Raw genomic sequence first — 26,044 nt, 5'->3', positions numbered from 1 at the left:
TCTATCCCTGCCCTTATGTTTCATCCATCTTATCTACTTTTTCAGTAGCTGTTTCCTCTGCTTGGCATGCGATTGTCTATTCATTGCTAGCTCCTTCTCATCTTTCATATCCCAGGTGCACTGTCACTTCCTCTGTCTACATCTCTGAGCATTCTGTCAAAAGTAGCCCCTTCCACCATCTCCCACTACCCTTTTCTCAAAATCTTCATAGCAACTTTCCCTATCATGTATCTGTTGTGTCTCCACACACCAGAATGTAAACTCAAAAAAGTCATAGATCTCTTCTTGCTTTTTCACTACTGGATTCTGGGTGTCAAGTGCATATTACATAGCACACTTATTAAACAAGTCAACAAATGAATAAATTCCTTGGCCTGTGACTGGCATATGCCCAACCCATATGCTGTGATTGCTGTGAATTGCCCCTTCCCCAACATGTTTTTAGGCATATGGTTTGTTTCTTCCTCTTTACTATACTTGTGGTGCTTCAGAGCCTGTGTCCCAGTGAGTATCCTCTTCAGATTTCCTCTAATTCCCAAAGATCAGCAGTGCCTTGAAGGGAAGCTCTGACTCCAATTTTATATTCCTGGTTCTGATCCCAGAGGTTAATGAATAGCATAGAATGAAAATGAGTTGATTATGACAGACACAAGACCAATACAAAGACTATTTTAATTGTCCAGGAAGGAGATAATAAGCACGTGAACAAGGCCCCAGCAGTGGGCTTGGTGAAAAGTGAATAAATTTAAGAGGTTTTGTAGCACTAGAATCAAATAGCTAAGTAAATGAAGATGGGAGTGCCATAACAAAATACTACACACTAGGCTTCTTAAAAAACAGACATTTATTTTCCATAGTTCTGGAAGCTGGAATTCTAAGACAAAGATATTGGCAGGGCTGATTTCTCCTGAGGCCTCTCTCCTTGACTTGCAGATAGCCATCTTCTCACTCTGTCCTCTTACTCTGTGTGTGTGTGTGTGTGTGTGTGTTTCTCTCCCTTCTTTAAAGACATTGTTCTTACTGGATTAGGACTCTGCCCTTATGACTTCATTCACTTTACATCACCTCCCTTAAAGGCTCTATGTCCAAATGCAGTCATATTGGGGGTTAGGGCTTCAAATATATAAACTTGTGGAGGACACAATTCAGTCCACAACTGAATTATGGAATTATGGAAACATCTTCCATAATTACATGATTTTGTCTAATTCTTCTTCATTGCTATTATAGATATCTAATTTATTTTACAAAGCTCATTACAATCATTTTAGAGGGCAGGAAAATTTTCTGTTTACTTGAAGAGCATAATCTGTATTGGTTTTAGAGTTTAGGATCTGTATTGGTTTTAGGATACTGTATCCCTTAACTTCCAAATCCCTTGACTTTCAATTTACACCCACAAATCTTTCTGTGCCAATTTATGTATCATTTAGATGAGTATATCAGTTGGCGTCACTAGTTTTAAGCAACAGAACCATCCCTGCTGCTCCTGGATCCTTCTTGAAGAACTGGGAAGGAACTGAAAAAACCATGGGTCTCACAGAATTGCCAGTCTGGAAGATCTCATATTTGCACAGATCCAGGCTGTATGGATAAGAAGGGTCTGGAAACTTTGGGTGCTTTTACTGAGCTGTCTCTACTTCCTCACTTCCTGTTTTCCATGGTTCACTCCACATAGGCTTCTGACATGACACTGAGGCCCTTCCTGTCTGAGTCACCAGTTTCCTACATTTACCACATTGTATGTTAAGCCTCAAAACCCACTGTACCTGAATTCTCAGTGAGAATTAATACAGCTGACCACACTTCTTTTCTTGAGGCACCAGTTCCCATGAAAGTGCATTATTATTTCTCTCCACAGCACTGGTTTCTTCTTTTTTTCTCCACCTCCTGGCTCTTCCTCCTTTCCCCAACCTCTCCACATTCATGATCTCATTTGGGACCCCTTCCTTTCAAGACCAAATCTATATATCAGATTCTGGCCTCTTCCGTGAAACTCCAGATCTTTAGGTCTAGCTCAACACCTCTACTTAAAAGTCTAACCAACATCTTAAACTTAACACTTCCAAAATAGAATTCCAGATATTTTCCCCAAAACCTGCTCCTCTTCCCATCTTCTCCGTCATAGTAAATAACAACAAATTCACCTAGTTGCTTAATTCACAAATAACAATTATAGTAATACTTACTGACTTTGCCAAATTCTGTTCTAAACAGAAAACCTGCTTATTTTTAAGGTTTCACATTTTCTGTGTTTGGCTTCCTTTTGCCTTAGCTTAGAAAGGTTTCTTTTGTACATAGAAGGAGTACACTTCGGGCACATGTTCACTAGCTCTTCTCTCACTCTAGACTCCCAGCCATTCCAAAGTTAGACTATGTAAGTTCCCTATGTCTCTCATACACAGCTTGTTGTAAGTAAATTTGCTGTCTTGTTGACTCCTGAGTAATCCCCTCTTCTCAGGAAAATACCAGTCCCTTTTTTTGTGGTAAGAATTAGCTAAAGATAGTAATTACCATGGCCATTTTACAACTAGAATAAGGAGATTTCATGCAGAAGATGTTGCCTCTCAAAATTATAATAGGATAAACTGTTAAAAAGCACAAGCACAAGAAAATATTTTGGCCAAAAATTGAATCACAAGGTAACAATAGTACAAATAGTGCTTTACAATACTCTGAACTACTGTTTTATGTCACCTTGTAGCTGTGAAAAGCAGACCATGAAAGAGGCTACATTCATGAGCCAGTCAAGGCATATAATAATTACTGGGAACATACACCCTTTGCCTCAGATTTTGATGGCCATCTCTCATTGAAGGGCTCAGTGCGTGTGGTTCAGTTTCATAAGCAATCACGGTATGGGTAAACATGCTTGACTGATTAATGATAACAGCTCTTAAAACACCACAGACATTTCCAGAGCCCAGGAATGTTTATTTTTTTATACTAAATTAAATTCATTTTCTCTCTCATTCTCTCTAAAGAAAATGGTGACAAATTTAAATTCAGAGTGGACTGCTACATAGAAGATGGCCATGCGCCACAACCTCTAAATAGACTATGGTTTGGGTTTGTATTTCAGCTGGAGGATCATGGGAGGGAGGAGGTTTAAGGGCAGGGAAAGGGAATGGAAAACCCTCAACAAGCACTGTACCAGTGTACAATAGTGTTGAGACAATGGCCTTGCACACAGAAAGACCTTGATAAATATTTTGTATTTATTAAAAATAGTAATAATTTATCATATTTCATATTATAGTATACGATAAATACTTTTGTGATGGAAAAAGAGAAAGAAACAAATAAATAAGGAGCATCTCCTTTATGCCAGATACTAAAATGCTGGGAATTAGGGCTCTGCCTTATGACCTCATTTAATTTACCAATACAGTCATATTGGGGGTTACATTATCTCCACTAGACACATTAGGAAAAGGAAGGTTAAAGTGGCCCATTTGCCCAAAGCAAAACAGGGAAAACTCAGCATGAGTCTTTTGGATTCCAAAGCCCACTTTCCATCTATTTATATTTTTCTACACTGACTCCAATGATAAGAGCAACAATAGGCAATATTTCTATAGTGTCTGTTTATTTTGTTTATACTAATAATTCTGGCCATTTCTATGCTGATACATTTGTTACCTCTTAAAAATTTATATTACACTGGACATCCTAGTCTTGGTGACCTGTTATTTTTTTTCATGTTACTGTGACTTGGTAATTCCTTCCAGCTGTATATTGGCTAGCAGAGAGATGTACTCAAAGAGCACAATCTTCCAACAGATAGCTTCCCAGGCTTCTAAGGATCAGAGCTCTATAACTTAGAAATGTACTAAGATCCTAGCATGAACTGAAGCAGGGGGAGAAATGTAGATTGTTGTGACTATCATTTTAAAACACTGAGGTGAAATAAAGCTGTGGTTTGCAAATCAGTTCCAAAGAACAACGAGACATTGTAGTGTTTTTCCAATTTTTTAAAAATTTTAGTCACAAGTGAATTTATAAAGGCACACTTGGTTACATACAATAGGAAGATATGTGGCATAGCTATAAATCATAATATTCAAGAAAAAAAGATACTTGACTTACTGTTAAGGAAAAGTCATTTTAAACATTGGACAAGTCATGACAATGATTCTGCCTTTTTCCTATATATTAAAAAGAAGCATATAGTTTCTTCATTTCATGAAGTATGCATATATTCCACATGTAAGGAGGAATAGGGGAGCCAACAATATTTATTTATTTATTCTTCCATATATATTTGTTACATGCTCCTTTGTATCAAGAACTGTGCAAGGATTCCGGATAAGAGCTCAGAAAAACAGTACCCATGCCCTTTAGGGTAGAGAATGCAGAAATGAAAGCAAGAAATAAAATTAATATATGTTTCAGTGCCAAAATATCAGCAAAATGCTGTAATTTCAGATCAGATTTCAGAACCTTCTTTCCCATTTAAGCAAAAAAACAAACAAACAAAAAACCTCTTGTTCGAACCTACTAAATATTCTTTGAGTTAAAGATTTGTTCTAGAAGAGGCAACACACTTTCTGAAACATTCATGTCTTTCTATCACAGTGTTTCTGATCATAATGAACCTGTGGGGCAAATGGCCATGTCCCGCTATCTCTGAAAGTTCTTCAAAATCTACCTGAAAGGCTATCTTCTCTGAGAAGATTTTATTGATCCCCTAATCTGAATATGCTCTGTGCTTGCTTTTCTATAATCTTCTAAATAGATTACTTTTTAACCTATGTCATGACAATATTTTGTGATTTTTGCCTTTAAGAACACATGACACAGGTCAAGGTCATCTAAAGTTACCAAAGAGAAAAAAGTTCACCTTCCTCCATTTTCCTGGAAAATTTCTTCCTCTTGGCAGCTAAGCTGATGTTTCTGAAATTCAGTCAAAAAAATGTGCCTCAAAGTGTATATAGACCCAGTTACCAACTAAACAGTGGGATCCATAATTTTCTGGTGTGCTCTTCTCACCCAGGCCTGGCTTCAAATGATGAGACCATCTGTGGAATCCTGGAGCAGAGCACTGGATGCCTGCCCTCCATGAACTTTTTGATCTAATACAAAAAGCTAGCGATGTGATGTATGTAATGATCCTGATCAACGTTAAAGTATACAGAATGGAATGGGTAACTACTGGCCAAGCAATCTCTGGTTTGAGGTTTGAGATTTGAGATTTGAGCAATACAATGTATCAGTTGGCTGAGGCTGTGTTTTGCTGCAACAACACCACCTCTGAATCTCAGGCTTACAACAGAGATTTCTCTTTTGATCCTTTTACATCTTTCTTGGCTGTGGCTCTGCTCCATCCATTCTCTCTCCCAGGACATAGGCTAAGGAATTAGCCTTTATACAGAACAAAGCAGATGTCCCAAAAGAAGGGGAAAAAGATGACAGACCATGTAATGGTTTTTATGAGCTTCCTCTTAGACATGGCACAGGTCACGTTTGCTCCTGTTGCATTGTCAAAGCAAATCCATGGCCAAGGCTGACATTAATGGGTTGAGAGTGTATAATTCCTTCAAAGGGAGACACTTATAGAAGGACCATGAATATTTTAAACAATAATATCATCAACCACAACATATGAGAAAGATTTGGATATTGAAACAATCCAGAAAGAACACTAGACTGGCAGGTTCTTACTGAGTTTTAGTGGAAAAGTGATCACATCAATTGTCTGACTCTAGGCTTTAACTTCTACACCTATAAAATCAGAGGTTTGGTCTCCATGTTATCAAGGTCTCTTCTAAATCTGCCACTAAGCCAAAAGCCTTACATTATGGTTGTTTGGTTGTCCTAACCAAAGGACAAGCACCGGTATCATTTCTATATTTCTCAGAGACCTCACCAAGTATAGTGCTTGGAAACATTTGTTAAATAAGTAAGTTAAACCCTACAAGTAACTTACGTATTTGTGTAAGTTCACTAGATAATTTTCTGGAAGCAGGTTCCAATGACAGAATGTGGAGAACACTGAGAGCCTCAGGCAGTGTTAAAGGGAGAGAATATAGAGAAGAAATGAAAAACAAAGAACATGAAAGCAGGGAGAAAGGCAAGCCTGAAAACCAAGGCTGGGAATGCTCCAGTTCCTGGGTAGTCTTCTTAGAGCAACCCTGTGACTGAAAGCATGTATTATAGGGACAGAGTTCGCATTTCCCTATGGCTGAAAGTTGTTTACCTTACTAAATCTAAAGGCAAATATACTTTTAAGCTATTGCAAAAAGAAAGAGGTTTGAGTTTTTTTCTGTTCCTTATTTTTTTATAGGTAAACTAGATGAAGAACCCATTCCCAAACTGTTAGAATTCAATTATAGGAAATGCTGCAGTATTGCATAAAAATGAAATTTCTGATTTTACTGTGAAAAGGAAATGATAGCCTTTCAAAACTAGCAAAATAGTTGACTTGCCAAAAAAATGCTCTCAAGTCAAGGGAATCAGCTAAGAAGAAAAACAGTGCTTTATTTGTTCCTATTTACTCTGCTTTTGTGAGGTAATGAATAATCACTCTTAAAATGCTAAATCATTTTTAAAAAGCTATCCTAAATTAAGCAAAAATACATGGCATTGTTATTTAAATAACTACAAAACATAATTTGAATTTCACATTTAATCTTCAGCCGGAGTGATGGATATTTGTCTTCTACTTACCCATATCATTCTTCCTGCCCACATAATTAATTGTAGCTTGGTGAGATCACTTGTGTTTCATTCCTTCTTTTAGTAATTGTAGTCCATAGGAGCTCCTCAATTATTTCACTTCTTGATTGTAAGAATAAATCAAATGTGCAGATTTACTTTTTATCAATACGGTGTGGAGGTGATCAAAGATTTTGGTGTGACTTGAAATTTACAATTAGATCCACAATACAGATAAAATCCATCCAAAATGATAGGGGCCGTTTTGTAAGCTCAACCAACACCATGCTACTGAAAAACTAACCCTTTTTTCTTTTTTCCTTAACTAACTTCAACATGATGAGCTGTAAAACTCCAAATGCTGTAGTGAAGATTTGAGAAGTGAAACAGAAAGCAAGTAAGAGAATGACAAAGCAGGAGTCTGGGTGTAATGATCCCTGAAGAATCCATTCTTATCTATCATTCCTTTTCAGGCTTCCAAGTATTACCTTCAAACTAGTGATTTGAGAATTTCAGAAAAACACATTCAAGGAAAGGGGCTTCCAAACCATAACTTTGTACCTCTCCTAGAAATCTGTAGTCTTACACATGTCTTGCTGACTCAGGAGAGGAAAGACATCTTTGCCTCTTAACCAGTTGTCCTCGCCACCCCCTCAGCCCCGAAATGCCGCTGGCTCTGGTATGTTAGCCAGCAATGCCACCAAGTGGGAAATAATCGATCCTTATGCCTAACACTTTAAATAAAAAACATTTAATAATTTTCACCAACTGTCCAAAATATTGCTGTTTCCGGTGGTTAAAATGCTGTTTGTGGGGGATACTGAGATTATTTACTAAGCCTATGACATAAAATATGTAATGCCATTAGAACTTTCAAGTGTTACTTCACCATTAAACTTCCAAATATTGAAGCTTAGCAGTACCCTTGGTCAGGATGTAATACCCACTGGTCTGCTTTAGGAAGTCAGTACTAGCCTATTAACATGAAGTTTTCCTTGGAGACAAGCCATCTTCACACTGTGCTTGCGTTCCCTTTTCCAGCCTTCCTGTCACTGCTCCGTGTCCACGACCCAGCCTAGGGCGCCTTGGACGGATCTCTTGCCATTTCCTGCGTTCAGCACGAGCACTAATTGAAAATTTGGGTGGCCTTGCTTATTTATTTTCTTGGAATGCAGTGGGTTATATTTTCATGGCATTTTCTCAGCAGTGCAGCGTTTCAATTTCAAACTAAGACAATGAGAAGAAAAGCCAGTCCCCATCAGCATGCACACAACAAAAGACCATACCCCTGTTTGAATTTGTAGTACTGCCTTTATAAATTGTAACTAAATGTAAGCGATCAGAAATGCCTGTTTTCTCAGGCAACTGAAAATACAAGTTTACTTTCTCCTTGAAAAGGAGAAAACATGGTAATGCGCTCAGTTACTGAGGAAAATAAAAGATAAATAGAAGGTAACATTAAAAATCACTTGGTAAAATTCAACAATTGACTGCCCATGCCTAAATCTTCATAAAAAGCACTGGCTCAAATTTTGTCAAATTAATACATTAAAAAAAAAAATTTGCTTCACCATACTGTAGCACTGCCGTTTCATACCGTTTATAGGCTGCATGTGCTGCATGAGCATTTTTCTTTAGGAATATGAAGGCTAACAGTGAAATTTTTAATTTTATCAAGATGTTATACCATGTTGTTCTAATAATCTACCACTGCTGTAAATTTCGTATTGCCTGACATTCAAAGAGGACTGTACTTCAGTGAATTTGTATAAAAACACAATTTTGGCAAAAATTAAATTTATACACACGGTTTATAGAATTTACACCTTAAAATTGACTTTTGATTTCACCCTGGGTGTGTGCATTTTTCATTTCTGAACTAAGAGTATATAGAGGGAGTGAATTTTTAACATCTGATACATTTTGAATGAAATATATTAAAAGAAAGATTTAGGACGGTTGAAATGCACACACGTTAAATAGTTATTTACTAAAGACAATTACCTTAATTCAGCTCTGAAAGTGTGCCAATTGATGAACAAATACATTTCCATGTTTGTATCCTTAAAATAGGACTGAGTCTAAATTATTTTCTTAATCTTGAGAGCTACCTTGCCATGGTTTATTGCATTTCGGCAATTGGTGTAATGGATGGGCACACTAATTGTACATCAATTAACCTCAAAAATGAGAAAATGGTAAGACATTTCTGTAAAGCAAGGTTGTCAAGACTGTGAGCTAAAAGTAAAATCTTAAAAACCATTTGTCCTATTTAGTTTGAACAACTGATTTTGGGGAAAAAAATGACATCTGTTCATTTTAATCAAGCAATTAGCAGTATTAAGCACTATTCCAAGTTACTTCTTATGGAGATAGCACTATATTGTCAAAAAAACAATGACAATCACACTTAAGTCATGTCTTCACATAAAGAATAAGTACATACAGGTATCTGACTTCTCAGTTGAACAAATTTATTAATGCCTTACTATATTTCATCAGTAGGACTTCTTTTCCTTATACATTTTATCTTAAAGGTAATAAAGAGGAAACAAATCTGCTTGGACTGGGCAAATTTGCTTAGCTGAAGTTCTTGTTCTGAATTTATATATGTGAGCTGAACAACATAATTATGGTTTGCCATGTGATACTGATTATATATTTGAAACTCATTATGTAAGATATGCTGTGCAATTAATAATGGTCATTTTGCATTTATATAGCTCTTCATAAGCTGTGAAAGTACTTTTCAACATATATAATTAAGGTTCATACTAATTCTCTGAGGCTCACTCATTAAAAAAGTACATTAAATTCACTAAGAAAAGATTAAAGATAAATAAGTTTATGTTTAGTAAAAATACAGACATGCTAATAGAATCAAGTATGAAAAATGGGAAAAATGTGGCAGTTTAAATAAAGAAGATGGTTGTGCTTAATACTTAATCCAGTGCAGAATAGGATTATTGCAGCTCCTTCACTCTTTTGAATGGTTTAGAAAGCAGGCTAGCAGACATTAATGTGGTAAATTCAAATATATTTTATTTAGTAGTTTTTCTTCTCATTTGACTTTCTAAAATAAAATGCTAAAAGCAAATCACATTTTCATAACCATATCATTTTTCTCATAGTAGTGGGCCTCTGATTGTGTCTGTCTTGTTATGTTAAATTATACCTTAAGAAAATAAATGCCATCTGGGAAATAGTCCATTTGCAGGCTTGCCTTTTGTAGTTAAAGCTGAACAGATATGGGGAAAGATATGTTTTATTATTTGCACAAAGTTTCAAAAAATAAAAATGACACATTTCTAAGATTTCCCTCTATCATTTCCACTTTGCTAGAGTTAAATAATTTTAGCATGACTGATGATTTCTCCCTTAGATGTCAAAGAGCAAAATTAAAGGTTTTTTTTTTTTAAGAAATGTACTTCATAGAATAAGCAAGAACAATACCTTCTTGTGACTTACCTTTCCTGCATATAGCAAAGAGCTGCCATTTCCTTTCAGAAGAGATGGGTGACTCCAGAGTATATTTTACAACTTGTCCATAGACATAATTCATAACTGAATTTACGTACTGCCTGAAAGAAATTAGTTCCTAAAATTTCAAAACTATTCCTAATAGAAATGTAAAGTCTGGGCTGGAAGATTTATGTAATAGAGGATGGGACATTATGTGCAGCGCAAGCTGAAGAGGGACAAGGTTGCCAACTGGGTGTACAAAAAAAAACAACAACAAAAACAAAAAATTAAAGCATAAGTATGAACCATCTTCTCATCTTTGCTTGCTCTTGAAACTTAACAACTTAGAAAATTGGGGTATATGTACGATGTTGGATAACAGAATTATTGAACCTATGAATCCGTTTTCTACATCTGACATTCAGCTGTAAACAACTGACCACTCACCTGATTTGGATTAGTTTGTCCAAAGCATAATACAAAGTAAACCAGCTTCCTGATTCCTTTTTCTTGAAAAAACAAGCACATGACAGAGGCAAAAAAAGGCAATATAACTAAGACAACAAGGTGCCTAACAGATCTCCAGGCTTAAAGATCTGCCAGTGTAGACTGTCTACTCACTTCAAGACTAGGAGAGAAGACGCCTTGTGGCTAGGAAGCCCAAATTCTCCCAAATACAATTCTCCTGTTACATAGGCCACAAATGATCTTAAGCGCTGTTGAAAGCAAAGTACCAGTTTACAATCTTCCTATGATGAGTAGGTCAGCCACAAAAGAGGAATGTGTTAATCAGGGAAATTTTAAAAAATTAGAATGCTGCTGTCAGCATTCTTTTTACATTGAATTCTGTTGAAAACCTCAATTTACAGAAAAGATGAAAGAGATGTAGGGAAAATAAATATTTAAACTGTGATTGATGAGACAGGCTGATACAAGGTGGGTGAAAACGGGGCTAAGACAAAATGGAATCTAAACATTCAGAAGGCCTGGATCCCCTACAGCTGCTCCCCACCCCTAATTCCTTACACCTACCAGCAGGAACATGATTTCCAGAAGGACTGCCCCTGACTCACCCCATTCCAACTTTTCTCAGTACCTGCTACCTCCAAATTCAGTTTAACTTTTCAATCTTTTTTTAAGTGTGTGTGAGTGTGTGCAGGTATGTGTGTGTGTGTAGTTGGCAGTGGTGGGCTGTAACCCACGATGTTCACTGCTGGCCTGACCCCACTGCAAAACTTTGGATGACCTGCCAGGCAAGCTTTGCCCAGAGATACTAGGAGACCCCTTGAGTTTGAGTAAGGAACATTGTTCGGCAGTTTTGGGAGGCCTGCCTTAATCTGCCACTGTCTTTAGTTTACAGGAGAGTGAAAGTTAAAATGATGTCCATGAAGTTTCTTGTTTAAAAAAAAAAAGGACTAATTTTCTCAGAACAATTTGTTTTGTTCAAAAATGAAAATGGAGGGAAGGAAGGAGGAGGGAGGGAGGAAGAGAAGGAAGGAAGAAAGAAAAAGCTGTAGTCTCTCTTGACTCAACTTTTTCCTCTACTTCCACTTAATTTTCTTCTCTTAAATTTTTTTTAAGATTTTATTTATTTGACACAGAGAGAAAGAGCACAAATAGGCGGAGAGGCTGGCAGAGAGAGAGGGGGAAGCAGGCTCCCTGCTGAGCAGAGAGCCTGATGTGGGGCTCGATCCCAAGACCCCGAGATCATGACCTGAGCTGAAGGCAGAGGCTTAACCCATTGAGCCACCCAGACGCTCCTCTTCTCTTAAATTTTTATTAGTTAGCTAATTATTCTCACTTGCCTGCTGCTCGCCATTTCTGGTTTTGTAACATCTTTTTCTTCTCACTATTAAAGTGTGATTTTCAGGAAATGAAAAGTCATAGGATATAATCCATCCCTATGATTCTAAGATGAATTATTTATGCAAAGAGAATAAGAAGTTGACATCTGTTGTTACCATTACTTGCAAAGCAACTGCTTGCTTTTATCTTAGGCAGTGTTCCTGTGGCCACCATCTACTAACTGCCCCTGAAGCATGGTCATTCCCTGGACTGGCCATTAGGATCTCTGTGTGTGTCATGTTTACAATGGCCTGAAAAGAACATGAGATATGGCAGTGGGTGGAGATTTTAACACCTCAGACTCCCATAGATTTTTATGTATTTAAGAAGGTTTTTGTTTCCAAATGTTTCTCAGCAGTTGAAGATATTATTAATTATAAATATTATTAGAAATATTAATTGTATTAATAATCATTACAGATATGTGAAAAATAATGTCAGCTTAAATTTATATATCAGAATTGCTAAATTTTAAAATATTTCATATTTAAATAAAGTACTTAGAAATCTTGGAACAGTGGTTTGTTAAAATACTCCTACAATGAGAAATATTCTAACTTCCACTTTAGAAAAAATATAAAATCTCTCAAGTTTACAGATGTTAATTTGCTGTTGCATAGAACTATAGTCTATAATTATACTTTATAAAGGTCAGTATTCTAAATTAGTTACTTAAGTTCATTAATTGTCACGCAATATGTAACATTTCTGGTAATTTAAAACTGTTTAATGTGTAGTTGTTGATTCCTAATCAGGATCTACATATAGTTTTAAAACATATTTGCATGATTTGTCATTATCATTTTTCAAAAATAGCAATAATAATATAGATTTAATTGTGTAATTATTCTCATATGAAGCTTACAAATGCCTATATTTCTACATTTCCAATAGAGATCACAATAATGTAGGTGTATGGTCATATTGTAAATTACAATATATATTTCTTCCAATATGTGTAATTTCACATTAAAAAATTCAAAGATTAATACTGTATGGGTCACTTAAATTTTTAAAGTAGTGAATTTATTTGCACTTGTGTTGTAAAAAGATTAGTTGTGTCGGGGTGTCTGGGGGGTTCAGATGGTTAAATCTCTGCCCTTGGCTCAGGTCATGATCCCAGGGCCCTGGGATTGAGCCCCGCATTGGGCTTCCTGCTCGGCAGAGAGCCTGCTTCTCCCTCTCCTTCTGCTGCTCCCCCTGCTTGTGCTCTCTCACTCTCTCTGTCAAATAAATAAATGGAATCTGAAAAAAAAAAAAAAATGTTGTGTCAGTAGCCTTGTGCCTGGGATTATTTTCACCTCCAAATATTGCTTATATAATTGTGTTTACTCATAAACCTAACCAATAGAACTGTCCTTCATTTGGTTCTACTCAAAATTTGTCAATTTAAATGTGTTAGACTATGCTTGAAAAGCTAGCAGGAAAGATGGATTCTTCAGAGTTTTAGCTGCTGTTTTCTTATTTGTTAAAGGTTTTTTCCCCAACAGATTTTTTTAGACAACCAATTTGTATGAGCCATAATTATAAATATTTATCAAATAAGACCTGGGCACAAAAATTGAAAGAAGACAAAATAGAATCTTTCATTTATCTTCATTACTTCTCACCATTCAAAATATGATTTTTTATTTTGCTTTTGGAAAATAAATATTGCAAAAAAAATAATTATAATGTCTGGATGTCTGGGTGGCTCAGTCAGTTAAGCATCTGCCTTCCGTTCAGGTCATGATCAAGTCCCACATCGGGCTCCTTGCTCAAAAGGACCCTGCTTCTCCCTCTGCCTGCTGCTCTCCTGCTTGTGTCCTCTCTCTCTCTGACAAATAAATAAAATCTCAAAAAATAATAAATAATTTAATAAATAATAATAAATAATAATTTAAATAATAATTATGTCTTTACCTTAATGTCAGATTAGCTTGATTTGTAGAAACCAAGAAAGGACACGTAGAAAAAAACAACAGTGCCTGCAGCATAAGAGGCATTGTGTCAATATTTGTTGATTTGCAAAAACAAGCCTGAATTGCTGCACTATACATGTACAGGTGATCTCTCTGAATTAGTGGTTAGACAACTAGTTTCTTGTAGAAAATAGACCTTTTTTGAATATGCTTTCCACAATTGCACTGCCTCTAGGAATGAAACACAGATTTCTGAGACATTTAAAAAAATTAATGTCTCTATTGAGGTATAATTGATATACAAAAATGCACATGTATATGATTTGGTGGTGACTTTGGAACTCTGACATCTTTAAAGGAAAAAAAATTACTGTATTATAAACCAAGAAAAGAAAGGAATGTGCAAATTCTATAAATATAAAAGATTAACTAAAAATGCAGAAAGCTCCTCTCTGTTTGATATGGAAAGCTGACTTGTCTTGTTCAGGAAGAACATTCTAAATTCTTTGAGAATTAATTTATCTTTTATTTCTCTTAAAGCATGCCAAAACCCATTGGGGGGTTGGGAGGAAGGACAAAGGCTTGTATAGCAATGCATTTCATTCTTCTTTTCCTTTGAATGATCTTCTACTTTACATTATAGTTTCTGGCTTAAAATTCTATTTACCAGAAAAAATTGATGCCTAATTTACAATCAGCAGTTACCAGCGAATTTATGCAAAACATTAGAAAACTAAATGGTGTTTAATAATTTTTTCCCAGCTATTAATCAACATTGTGCCTTGTTACACCGCACTTATCACTTTTCCACTGGATAGTGGAAGAGAACTGACACTTCAAAGTGAGCCAGGATAATCAAGGAAAATATGGTCTATAAATTCTGGTTCAAAACTGATTTTCCTAGGGAAAAAAAACTTCCTTGTAAATGTGTTTTAACAAATACATGCTTACAAACAGGAGGCCACTTACCAGCAAGATCATGTTTAAACATATCCAAAATACAAAATGACATGAAAGGAAGAGCAATCACTGAAATCTTCTTTTACAATTTGAAATCAGCAAGTATACAAATGTCTAGGATAGAATTATAGTTACAAATTAGAGAGATATTCACCAATTGTTCTTAAATAAAACTTTGTTAAGAATCCTCATAAGTTAACAGTCTTGAAAAGCTGTTTTTTGTTTGTTTTTTTTTTTTAATCAGAGAGAAAGTATTTGTATGGGTAAAATTTATCATTCATATGTGGTATTCATTTGACCTTCTAATCTAAAATATATGTAAAACATAATAATAAAGCAATCAACACAGACCCACACATCCAGGATCTGGGGGGAAAAAAATGGGGCCTAGTTTAGAAGGAAGTACTTCATGGAAAAATAGGAATTCAATAAGAACACAAAATTGAAAATTCAACCCACATATTTAACATTACATTATTTTCCTCTTTATTACTTTACTTCACAGCTAGCCCACTATGATTCGGCTTTGTACTACAATAACCTAGCCAGGAACAAAGAAGCAAAGCAATTAGTTCACAAGGCAAGGGCTGAGGAGGTGTGGAAGTCATTCAGAGCACAGGAGCAAAAGTTACAGAAACAGAAAATGACTAACAATCTGCCTCAAGGTCTGAGAAAGCAACCAAGAAGTTCTCTGGGTGAAAATAGATTGCCTTATATGTAACAAATTCAAAGAACAAAGTATCTAGGAGGAAAAAAAAAAGTTCCTTTAATTGGATTGCAGGAACAATTAGTGTGATCCACTACCATGGCATATAGAGTTATTTGGAAAAACTCCACTAACACCACCCATATGTCCTGTCTTATGCAGATGGCCAGATAAAGTTGCCAGAGAGAAGGCCCTGCAGTTCAGCCAAAACTCACTGCAAAATAGTTGTTTGTTGAAAAGTGCAGTCATGGGATTTTAGAGCTTAAAGGGACTTTGAAATTTCTCCCACCCAACCACCTTATTTTAAAAATGAAATAACTGGAACTCTCAAGAGGTTAAAGAATACACTGAATGAGGGTCAATATCAGATTTGGTCCAAAAGGCAGGTTTCTGGACTCTAAGCATAATTAATCTATATTTACATCACCTGTGTCTACGTATGTATCTATCTATCTATCATCAACAGCTCTATAGTCAATTGTTGATTTTTCAGGAGTCATGGATATTTTTGTTTCTTTTAGTTTTTTACTGCTTATGGAAAAATAAGTTCACATTCAAATAAATTGGCTTACTCTATGTTATTACTTTTATTATAAAAGTTCAGTCAGATAGAACAAAAGTTCTGACTGTTGCCTAAAGTATGAACTGGAAGTGGGATGCCTGGGTGGCTAGTTGGTTAAGTGTCTGCCTGCGTCTCAGGTTGTGATCCCAGGGTCCTGGGATCAAGGCCCTCAAAGGTTAGCCTGGCTTCTCCCTCTGCTTGCCACTTCCCCTGTTTGCTCAGTCTCTCTCTCTCTCTCATTCTCTCTCTGAGAAATAAATAAATAAAGTCTTTTTTAAAAGTATGAACTGGAAATTATCCTTGGCTTTTAAATTTTTGTGTATTTCTCATCCTTTCACACCATAGAAAGTATAAAGAGAGTTCAGAAAGCCCTGCTCTGTTGGGGAAAGGGCCCAGGACACTGGCCAGCAGTAGAAACCAGCAGCTGCTTAGAGATGAGCTCATGGAACACAGCTAAGTGCAGGTGGGCAGGAGAGGTCCTCCAGGACACACAGTTGTGAGCAGCCAGGAGACAGCCGCAGTGGGCATGCTGAGTGGACATCCTGCACACTGATACTTGTAATCACCTCAGGAACCATATTCAGTACCTGCAAGGAGAACACAGTTGAGCTAACAGTGTAAACTACTGAAGTAGTTTTCAATGACATCTACTGAAAACAGAGATAACTGCCTTTAGGTAATTTAATATCTTTTATTGGGTTTGTGGGAAACTAAGGTGTTATCTGAATAATGAAGGGACTCAGGTAAAAATTGTGTCATCTTAGAACAAAAAGAAATTAGATACAAAGCCAGGCACTCAAAGTTTATGCAAGGTATTTTTGAAAACTCCTGGGAGGAGGGAAGCAAGACTTCGTGGAGTGTCGATAGGTTTCAAATCCTTACACAAAAGTCCAGAAGTCAGCAACATGGTTCTCTACCTGTAAGTGAAACTGTAACTGGTGCTCCTGCTCCCAATGGAGTGATGTTCCTTGATAGTAGATGTATTAAGTGGCAAGCCAACTGGCTTGCTGCCCTAAGCCCCAAACTAATAGGGGAAATTCCATGTCGGTGGAAAAACTGAAAATATGGTACCACTTTCTGTGTCTTTTCTATGACTGCAGACACTAATGATAAAATGCAAATTGATCTTGCTCCCACTGAAGTATATAGGAACTTCAAGTGGAAAATTTTAAATGAAAAAAAAAAAAAAACCTCCACAAGCACACACAAAAAACCCAAAACAAAACATACCATCCAGCAATTTAAAATAAGTGAAAATGTCTTGTTGTTATACATTCTTCATTCTGAACATAAAGAGGTCTAAATTCCTGATCACAGCAAATCACAGAACTTAGATTGACCCTGCTGGCTTTGCAGCAGCAGGGTAGGCCTGATGGGGAAGGGAGATCTCCTGACCACTGAAAGGAGTTTTTTCTTATTCTGGCCCAGTTCCCTATCTGTGGGTTCATCATCTTTCATATCTCTCTGGTGGTGAGTGACTGTCCTTGATTTCTGTGTTCTCCTCCAGACCACCTACAAATACAACCTACTGCCAGAGGCACCCCAGTATAAACACAGGTGGTAAACACAGCTGCATCATTGTGCTGGGTGGTAGAGATGGCCATCTGGTTGGAGTAACACTGTTGAAACACCATATCCCTACGTAGATCCAGCTTTATTTACAGTTTTCTTAATAAAATATGCAAATAGAAAGTAAACAGAAAACCACAGAGCTCTACTTTGCTGTAAAATTGGGTGGAGACATTTGACTGTTTTGAGGACTTTGTACATATGGAGCTCTGGAGCTGATGAGAAACACAGATGCTAAAATCTACATAAAGGTATTTGTTAGAATTATGCAATAGCAAGATTGAGATAAAAACAAAATGAGGCAAGGGGCCCCAATCAGGGAACTGCTACAACAGAGTTGTAATTATTACCACCTTGGAGGATTTTGAATTGTCCTTGTGATCTTAAACTGTAAAAGACACCAGCAAAAGATGACAAAGTTCAGTGGTATTGGGTGAAACATCTCCAATGTTCACGTATTGTCAAGCTTTACATATCAAATTTTGCTCATCTTTTGTGTCTTTAAGTGATCATTAAGACTATTTTGGAATAAATAGCTGGAAACAGGCATCTCTCCAACTCTGCTACTATAATAAGGTATTGTTATTTTTAGTTTTAGTTTTTCATTAGACATTCGTTGAGCATCTACTATGTGTGAGGCAGGGGTGCACAATATAAAGTCCTTTCCCTCAAGGAACTTATATCCTAGTGGAAGAAGACAAAAAAGTAAACAAATAGACAATAATATATTTATAGGCTATGGTTAGTGCTATTAGTGGGTGGCTATTATATCCAATACCTGTTATATAAGGCTCTATGGTACCTATAACAATGAATAAGACAGAAATCTGCCAGAAAAGGGCTTAGAATCTATGAGATCACAGAGACCAAACAATTATCAGTCTTTGGTAAAAAGCATCATTAAGATATGGCAAATTACAGTTGTTTTGAGGATTAGATTCTATAAAACTATGATCCATTACAAACCGGTAGGCCATGCAGTATGAAATACTTTAGATATTCCTTTAATGTAAAAAAGAAAAAAAATCTAAAAAACAGGGACTTTGTCTGTGATATTATTTCCTAAGACTGAAACCAAAGGAATTTCATGCTTCAAAGTTGTGTTTTCTCTCTAGGTCAAACTAAATCTGATGTAGAATTGGAAACATGAAGTTATATGATGATGTTGAATTGCCTCAACAGCTACTACTGCAATTTTAGGTATACTGATATTATTTGCTGCCAGCTTCTGTATGTATTGCTCTAACATTTGTCAGCTCTCTTCAGGATACGGACGAGAAATTGAAGTAAAAAAGAAAGGAAATACCACCAGTAATTTTTATATTAGCAGAAAATTCTCTCCTCTGAGTATTTGTTTCAGGGATATAGTATTGTCATTCTTTTGATCCAGGAAAGATTTATGAATCCTCAAGAGCCATTCATACCAGCTTAATGGCAGTGTTGCCTAGTTTGAGAAATGTTATGTCACTGAGACCCAAAGGGGAGACAAGTAAAGGGTTTAGTTTCATTTTAAGCAGGGTATCACTGCCAGGGATACAGAAAACTTAATTTCCTTTCAAACTCTGCTGCCAGGTCTCTGACTCATGTTTTCTGTGTATTTTAACGTGGATGATCCTGGGACAGCTGAGTTATTGCAGACTGGAGCAACACTTGGACATAACTTCTGATGTACAGGAAAGAATAATGAGAGTCATGCTAAATCCCACAACACAAAGGATCTGTACAAAATACCACCTTTTCTTAGGATATATTTCCCTAATAGGTTTGTAATTCATCACATAGACACATTTGAGTTGTAATAAGTATAAGTTGTTTTTGGTCTATGATAATGACTATCTTAGCTGGATTCTCTCAGAAGCCAACTCTGAGATATGGTTTCAAGGGCCAGTATTTAGTTTGGGAGATGATACCAGGAAACACAGAAGGAAAGTGGGGAAGTCAAAAGGGAAAGGGAAGGAAGTCAATAAAAGGTGTGCTGTGAAGGTGTTCCTGAGGGCACTGGAACTCTGTCTCAAGGGAGATTCTGGAATATGCTGGATAACATGCCTTTCTTTGAGCTACCCTAGGATTGAAGTAAGCTGGATAGTTATAGATCAATTCCTTGCCTATCTTTGGCTGAAGCCTGCATCTGGGCCAGTGAATTCTCCAGTGTTTCCAGGTTGCCCCATGCCTAGGAAGAAAACCCTGAGGCAAAAAGGGAAAGCAGACTTCAGAGAGCAAAGGGGACAGCAGAGGAATATGGGTAGGCTCTGACAGCCTCTGCTACTCTCTATCCCCTTCATGCTGTGCTGTATTCAGTTTGTTCTGTCACTGATTCTTTATGCTGATGTCAAGTCATACCACACCAGAGGCATTGATAGGCTGAGCTATGGGCTCCTGTTACAGTTGGTCCTGAGGCTATAGTGATTCCATTATCTTCCTCCTTTATCACCTATTCTAGAATCCCCTCAGCCTCACCTAGCACTTCTGTTGGCCTATGTTGCTTGCGTGATGGAGTGATCCAGACCTCTGTACATGTGGGGTCTGAGCCCATTGCCATGCCCTTGTTAGGCGAGGATTGCCATGTTGCCCATTTACTGTTATCACCATGCATGGAAAAGATGGCCAGTGAGTTCCTCGAGTTCCAGAAAAAATATTCCCTGTTCCTATTTCCTTCTGATCGTAAGGATCATTTTCTGTTGCCTACATGAGGATCCCAAATGAGGAGAGGCCTTTACATTTAGTGAAACTTTCTATTCCCTGGCAAAGTATCCTCTCCCACCACAGGAGCCAGGACTCCATCAGACACGCAGCACCATATGCTGGTATTAGGTTCAAAATACATATTGCATTCCACAGCATAACATCTTAACCCTGAAAAATGTTATCTCCAAAATGGAGCCTTAGCTATGCCTTTAAGAGGCTTTCTAATGTCCTCTAGGGTGGTAGCTTCTGGGTATGTGATGTATGGTAGAGTCAGTAGATCTTATGTCGTCCTCTTTGTCATACCTCTTTTAAGGGTGTCCCTGGTCCTAGGTGTTATTATGGGAAATCCCATTATGGTAAAGAAGACACTGTGAGCAACTGGATAGTGATGGTTGTCAGGGCTCTGCAGGCAGGGAAGACAAACCAAAATCCGGGATATGTATCTGGGTCTGAACAAATCAACTTGCCAAATGATCGCACTGGCCTCTGGAGCTGGAGGGAGTGGGTGCACTATCTGGAAGTGCATTGTCGAAAGGTGCCCGTGTAGCTCCATCCCTGCTACCGTGGCTATACCATTCATAGACCCACTGTATAAACCCTGGGGAGGCCCAGGACAGAGGGTGGCCAAATCACCCTGGGTAGTCTGAGCCCCTCTGCTGTGGATGCTCTCTGGTGGGCATTCATGTGAGACATACAAATCAGCCAAAGATGAAGTTTGTGTGAGGTGCATGTCTGAGTTCTTAGAGAGATGGCAAAAATCTTTGCCATGGTTGTGCCTCTGCTTTATAGCTACCCTCCTTTCCACTTAGCTGTAACTCGTCACTCAAATAGCTCTCATACTTTTGAGAATTTCTAGACCAAAAGCAGACAGCATACTCTTAAGTCATGTATAGTCCCAATGGCAGGCCAGCTCTTCCAAGAACTTTGTCCCTATCCTGCATGCCTCGGGTCAGCAGAGAGACTGCCTGCTTAGAACCACTTGCAGAATCCCTTCTAAGCCTTGAAGAGGTGTCTGATCTCAATTGTTTGCGACTCTCTATATAATGTGCAGTGACTTTAGTGTGACTACATGTTGTCTAAATGGACATTTTGGCAGGGGCACTCTTACTTCTTAGGTCAGGATAACAGAAAAAACAAAAAACAACAAACAACCCCCCCCCCCCCACACACACCAAAAACCAAAAAAACAGAGTTCTCTCATCCAGAGTGGGACATATGATCAGTTACCTGACACCTTTTATAGTCTAAGTTGCCAATTCCAAGATAACCAGAACAATCCCTCTAAATACCCTATCACAAGAGTTTGAACTTCATGGTCCTCCATAATAACATTTCTTTGCAGAAACTTTCAACTCCTTTGTTGGCTGCTCCTTCTACCTTGTAAAACTGAATCCTCAGTTTTACAACTAATTTTCTACTAATTCTCAACCTACACCAGAGCAGCCAAAACATACCCAAGTACGTGGACTGCTTTCATTTTAAATTTAGGACTATACATCCCAAGAGGGCTTTCAACCCTGCCTGGAAATCTTGCCATATTTTCTTAGTAATTTTCTTCACAACGTCCAAGACAAAGATTTCACCATTTCTCTCCAAAACTCCCTTGCATCCCATCCTCCATCTTCACAGATGATCTTAATGTATCTTTTGCTAATAAGGCAGAAGGAACCAGAAGAGAATTTTCTCAGTTTCCTGTCACCACTTACCCTCCATCTCCACCATTGCCTCTTCAGGGCAAACTACAATCATTTCTTGCCTAGACTGCTGCATTCTCTCCCTTAGTGACATTTTTCCTCTTACCATGCAACAGTTTATCCTCAGCCCAGCGAGATCCTTTCAAGGAAGTGACTACCTTTTATTCACCTTTGTGTATCTAATGCCCTTCACAGCGCCTAGCCGAGGGTGGTGTTCCCTAAATTTAACTTAGACAATCAACAACACTTCAGAGTCTGGCATTCTCTTCCACAATTTCCGAGGTCCTGTGACTTTTGTGCGTCACCTGGACTCCCAGGGCCAGGTAGGAGCTACATCGACCTGACCCGGTGCAGATCCCACCAGAAACCGACCGAGTGTCATTCTACATCCTCCTCGAGGTGATCCGAGGGCACCGCACGGCGGCTGCACGCCGCGATCCGCTCCGGGTCGCTTCCTCCTCGCCCTTAGCCGCTTAGCAGCCCCCGCCCCCAAAACCCTCCAGCTAGCCCCAACTGCCACCCATTCCCCCGCAACCCCCGTCCCGGCCCCAGCCTCAGTTCCAACCCAACGGGAAGCCAGCCCCGCCCCTCCCAGAGTGGCTTGGCCCATCGAGGACTCGGTGCTCGACTACTCGGCGGATCGACGCCCTCGGCGTTCTCAGCGGGCGGAAGTGAAGGCGCCGGCGGTTGGGGCAGCTGTTACCCCGGAGCTTTTCGCGGGAGCGGCGGGGAGCTTTGTCGTTGCAGGCCGTAGGGGGCGGCAGGCAGGCCTGAGGTATGTTTTGGAGCCTGGAGGTCCTGGCTGAGGGCCAGATTGGGGAGGCACGGACAGGCAGGGCGGCGGGCGCCGGCTGGCCTCGCTCCCGGAGAGGCGGGTGGAAGTGGTCCGCCAGCGCCGGTGTCAGCCTCCTGCACCGCTCTCCAGTCCTTGTGAGGAGGAAGGCGCGGAGCGGTTCCTGTCCCCAACTCCGCGCGGTCCCTGGACACCTGCTAGAGGCCCAGAGCTCCCCATCCCCAGGCCGGGCGTGGGCCTCCAGAGCACTGGCCCTCGACGGGTTTGTTGTAGTCGGCCTCGCACGGCCCTTGGCGCCCCTGCGTAGTTGTCACTGAGCCAGGTGTAAGAATTTATTCGCAAAGAGCGAATGTGAGGCATATTTTGTTTAGGTTTGCATCAGAGTTACACTGAGCATGGTCTATGCGCCTTTATTCGACTCTTCTAAGCGTTTACATTAACTGACTGATATACTCCATACAAGAGGTAGATGCGCTGTATTATCCCCATTTTACAGATGGGGAAACGGAAGTCCAGAGTGCTTATGTTACTAGCCTGTAGTTACTCAGTTTTTTAACTTCCTTTGAGACCATGCACTGAAGCTCTACAGCCTGCACTATCTAAACACGGTATCGTCCCTCATTTAAGCCTGGTGATGCTTAACTTGGTGTCACAGGATTTTGCAGACACTTTCTAAATATCCAAGAAACAGTTCTTGAAAAGCTTGTCTTTAAATGGAAATAAGCTATTCTTAATTGGTAAAGGTCAGTCATAATAGTAAGTATGAGGACATTTCTTTTTTTAATGAATCTGAGTAAACTGACAAGAACTTTGAAAAATACTCAAGAATCAGACACATCTTAATTAAATCATTTGGATGCACTATATTGAAAAGTTAGTTCTAACCAAGGTTATGTGGCTCGGTCTCCTGATACATAACAATATTTTATTTATAAAAGTCAATATATTCTGGCCAGGCTTTATGTAACCGACTCTGCTAACAAACTGAAAATCAGAAGTTTCCTGAAGATCATCTGTATGTTAAAAGTTGTTGACTCAAAGTACGCTAGATAAACTCAAAGGTGACTAATAGAAAGAGGATGATGTGTGCTTACTATTCAGATATTCTCTTCTGTTTATGTAGGAACTTAATTTAAGCAGGGAAGCAAAGGATCCCCCACCGTAATTTGGAGTAACTCTTGGAATTTTCAGAAATTTCTTTTTTTATGTCAATTTAATTTTCTGTACTGAATGTAATTTTGAACTATCTCCTTTTGAAAAGATGATTATTGACCCGCTTAATTAAATTTTCATTCATTCCTCTAATATTTGAGAGCCTGTTATGTATGAATCTTATTGGAAATGAAATTGGTACTCAAATTTTGCAAAGGCAGTCTTCTAATAAAGTGCTTTGGATAATTTCTAGTGACAGGGAGTGGCAGGATTAGGCCATCGTATAAGAAATGCTATTATATAGTTAGTTTTTTAATTACTTTTTCACCCATTCTCCAATTTATTTATTTTTATGTAACCAGGATCTTAGTATAGCACCTACCACATTTCAGGAGCATAAATGTTAATTGAATGGATAAGTTTTAGGTCGATGTTGAGTAGGCAGGATTTTGAAATTGACTGGCATGGGAACTAACACTGATTACTCTGCTAAGCAGTATGCTAGAATGTTTATTCTCAGATGGTGAAGAATATGTTCATGGATCTCCTGGAGTGCCTGTTGAAATTGCATGGTAGTAAGTAGTGTTGTACTATCATGTGGTTCAGTGTATGTTTATGTTAATTTAAAATAATTATTCTTGATACACAAAAACTTAAAGTACTTGTAAAGAAATATGACTCTTGAAGAAGCTGTGGACACACTCAGAGTCATCTTTGGCTCTCACTTTGAAAAGCAGGGAGTCAGAAGGTTTTTTGGCTTAGGAGTCAAAGCAACCATTTACTGGTTTGTGAGCTACCACCTAGCTGCTTCATAGCATGTACTTAACCTCTTTGGTTTTCAGTTTCCTTTTTCCTGTAGTCAGGGAATATATGAATCTAGATTATTTTTAAGAGCTCTTCCTGGTTTGAAATTTTCCAGCTCAGTGAATCCTTTAACCAGTTAGCACTATCCTATGCCTGTGTTGTCTTGGGGGCTGTAGGTATCATGGGTATTTACATAATCTGTCAAAAGGCCAAGTTCTGGCTGGACAGGAGTTAGTCTTGGTCATTTGTGTATCCCAATATTAGCATATGCCTGACACACACATTAGAAATAAAATAATAGGCTAGATTCAGAAGGGGCATTTTTATTCTCTCAAAGAATAGCTAAGAACAAAACTATAATATTGAGTATAAGTACAGCAGGAATTCAGAGAGGGGAAGGATCTGTTGGGGTTAGACAGAGGTCAGACCTTGTTGGGGGAGGATGTGGCCCTTCATAGGGAAGGCACAGGAATATCTGGTTAGTACACCAAAAACAAAGGCCCATAGGCTCGGTAAGTAAGTGCATTTTGGCTTATGGAGTGCCGTGAAGGAAAGGCAGAGGACTTTGGGAGTAATTTGTCATGCATTTTTCCCCCCGGGAAAATTGTATTAGACTTGCTCAAAAGCTTCGTGAACATTCTTTAACTTAATACCATTGGTAGTATTTAAGACTGGTGCATCTCAGTCTTAATTTCTGGTTTTGATTTTAATTATTCCCTCTACCTACTGTTTCCTTCTTAAAATAAGTCTTGGTGCCAGTAGTGGAAAGAACAGTGGACACTGGGATTTGAAAAACATGGGATTTAGTTAATTAGAATGTAAGCTGCCTAAGGTGGATGCAAATAGGCACCTAGAGTGGTGTCTGGCACAGAGTTAGCATTTGGTAATCATGGTGCAATGAAGAGTGAATTCTCCTTTTGCTACTTGCTGGCTGTGCTGCTCTTGGCAAGGTTGGCTCATAGTTTCATCTGTAAGATTTGATGATTTTTTAAGGCCTTTTCCATTTATAAAGTTATGTGATATTGGAGGGTATAATATTTTAACTTTCATTCATTGCAATTTTACTGAAAGGCAAAACAAGACTAAAGCCAGGAATATTTGGTTTTAGTTTAATTTTAATGAAAGCTCCATGTGATTGACGTGATGTGTATCTGGATAAATGAGGGTCTCAGCAGGAATCAGAATTCATGCCAGATGGTTCAAATAAGGAGGTTTTAATAAAGGGACTACTTGCAGAGGTGTGGGCAGGGTTCA

General features: G+C 38.3%; 1 protein-coding gene across 5 annotated transcripts in view; it reads left to right on the top strand.

Annotated features, from left to right (window-relative positions):
- The first annotated feature begins 22,704 nt into the window (after positions 1-22,704).
- EXOC2 (exocyst complex component 2) overlaps positions 22,705-26,044 on the top strand; it is a 254,314-nt gene continuing 250,974 nt past the window's right edge. For 3 of the 5 annotated variants that reach the window (XR_004383127.1, XM_032861440.1, XM_032861437.1), the window contains exon 1: positions 22,705-22,816. The gene's annotated coding sequence lies outside the window, so the exon portion shown is untranslated. The remainder of the gene's footprint in view (positions 22,817-26,044) is intronic. The other 2 variants (XM_032861439.1, XM_032861438.1) reach the window with 2 other exon arrangements.

The sequence above is a fragment of the Lontra canadensis genome, unplaced genomic scaffold, assembly GCF_010015895.1.
Source record: "Lontra canadensis isolate GAN:19392208 unplaced genomic scaffold, GSC_riverotter_1.0 scaffold21, whole genome shotgun sequence".
NCBI classification, from domain to species: domain Eukaryota; kingdom Metazoa; phylum Chordata; class Mammalia; order Carnivora; family Mustelidae; genus Lontra; species Lontra canadensis.
Note: the sequence above shows the minus strand (reverse complement) of the source record. Positions and strands in the feature narration are given on the sequence as shown.